The sequence below is a fragment of the Triticum dicoccoides genome, chromosome 6B, assembly GCF_002162155.2.
Source record: "Triticum dicoccoides isolate Atlit2015 ecotype Zavitan chromosome 6B, WEW_v2.0, whole genome shotgun sequence".
Taxonomy (NCBI): Eukaryota; Viridiplantae; Streptophyta; class Magnoliopsida; order Poales; family Poaceae; genus Triticum; species Triticum dicoccoides.
Window position 1 is genome coordinate 708,416,323 of NC_041391.1, and position 2,685 is coordinate 708,419,007.

Consider the following 2,685-nt stretch of genomic DNA (forward strand, 5'->3'; position numbering starts at 1 on the left):
GACCTCGTGCTTGACCACCCTACCGGTGAAGGGGAGACTAGGCTGGGTTCTGCTCTGAAGACTCCATGCCTATGGAAGAAGGAGCTCATCAACCTTTTTGAACTGGACGCCTCCGCCTCCTCCTGCTCCGGCGAGTCAGGGCACTCCGCCTCCTCCACCGTCTCCTCCTCCGGCGAGTGACGATCAGGGCACGCGTGGCGGCACTCCGCCTCCTTCTCCGACGCATGGCGGCACTCCGCCTCCTTCTCCGCCTGCGCCGGCGCTCCCGAGCAGCCAGCAGCATCCTCCTTCTCCGCCTCGCCAGCAAGGGCGGAAGAGACCTGCCGCCGCCCCGGCTGCTCCGGCGCGTCGTACTCCTTCTCCTCCGCCTCGTAAGAAAGCACGAAAGAAGACAGACGCCGCAGCCGCTCCGTCTGCTCTGGCGTCTAGCAGCACAACCAGAGGCGGGAGGCAATACAAATACGGTCCATCATCTCTCAAGCCTCTAGAGAAGTTACCGTACGAGAGGTCTGAGGAGGAAAACGATATAATTGTGCGGACCCACGTGAAGGAGTTCTTTGAAGGGGTGAAAGCAAAGAGACATCCACCTCCAAAGGAAAAGGTAGATCCGGTGAAAGCAAAGCGCACTATCGATGCCCTGAGGAAACCACCAAAGTCTCCGCCGAGAACTAACTACGAGCGCATTACTGAACAGACATATCTCCAAGCCCAGCGGTCGGGAACTACTGTCAGTGCTAAAAGGTCAAAAGAATGAGCAAAGGGGGAAAAATGCCCAGCTTGGCGAACAAGCACACCAATCGTGCCCCCGCTCAATGTGTCTAATGCTCTGGGGACAGTGGCCGGTTATGGAAATCTTGACGATTACCTGCCTGACGATGCACTTCCTGATTTCTTGGAGGTGGACGAACACAGATACGAGTACGGGAAGCCTCTCGTCAAAGATAAAAAATCTCTGACAACAATGATGCGAAGATTTCATAATTGGTACATGGAAACCTGCAGAGAGTCTGAGGGTAAGAATGCTTTGTATCTGCATATTAAAGAGGAGCACGATCTCGTTGCAAATGATCTGTTGACTGTTCCATTTGAGGAGTTCTTCGAGTTCTTCAATCAAAAGGCCCTCGATAAATTAATGGTCTTTTGCTACTGCCTGTAAGTACTATTTCTGTCATTAAGTCTCTATATATAGCTCGGATCTTTCATTGCATGTATTTATAATTAATTATCCTCAATATATTATGCAGATTGAAGATCGTCGAGTGCAAAAAACAAGAAATTTATGATATTGGGTTCATTAACACAAATATCATAGATGTATTTCTGGTTGAAAAGGATGTCAAAGAGGCCGAGGACAACTTGCTACGATCGTTGCTCAAAAATCAAAACAAAGATACCATACTCTTTCCTTACAACGGCCCATGAGTGTTACTGTCGTGTGCATATTCGGTTTCCCTTATTACTCAAGCGAGCTTATAGTAATGTAATTGATGAGTTATGCATGCGTGTGCAGGTACCACTATATTCTTCTGGAGATTAAGTTTGAGCGTGGACTAGTAACCGTCTTAGACTCGAGACGGAAAGATCCCAAATCCTATGCGGACATCACTAAAATGCTCAGCAAGTAAGTTCAATCGATCATTATCGCACCATATCAGCAACTTTTTGTTCATTTCCTGATATCACAAGTAATAATAATAATTTTCTTTGTCTTGCAGGGTTTGGAAACAGTTCACCGCAGAAGCTCCGGGACTGCCGAAGGAGTTGACATATAAATGGCCGAAAGTAAGTACTACCGGCTAGCTAGTTGTGTGCATCTCCCGTTGATTCTATAGCTATACTTTCATCAATGCCATTTATAATGCTTCATTATTAGTTTGATTGACCTCTATTTCTCGTAAAGTGCTTGTGGCAGGAGGAAGGGAATGATTTCTGTGGATACTCTCAAAGACAATATGAAGTGCGTAAGCAATAATAATAATCACAATTTCATTTTATTACACCATCATTTCTGTTGAGTTTCATTCATATATATGTATTAATTAACCCCCTTCTTCAAATTAGACGTGGCAGATGCGGAATGAACTCCTAGAACCAGATCACATGAAAGCAATTCTAGAGGAATTGGCGGGATTCTTCCTTGACCACGTCATGAATAAAGCCGGATAATACCATGTGGAAATTGATTTCAAATGCTAGGGGTTTGTAATTAAGAGATCTTATACATATTGTACATGTATGTAGCCAGTAGCGTCGGATACATGATACGAAAACTTGTTGTTCGACCAATCTCTCGGAGAAGGAGAGGTCGATCGATCACTTCTCTCGGTATGCATGACGAACTTCTGTACTGAATGGTTCTCTCGATCACTTATGTATATATAGTACGTAGTGTCGATCAAGCACGGACATAAGAGAGAACACTTCTCTCTATTAATTAGCTAGCTAACACAATATATGAAACACCTAAATTAACCCCCCAAAACCCCCAACCTTCCCTCCTTTCAAAAAAAAAAACCAAAAACCCCAACCACTGGAATGCTGACGCGTGGATGCCTTTTGGTCCCGGTTGAAGCCACCAACCGGGACCAAAGGCCCCCTGACTGGGCTCGGCGCACAGGGCCATGTGGAGGCATATTGGTCCCGGTTCTAGTTTGAACCGGGACTAATGGGTGGAGGTATTAGTAA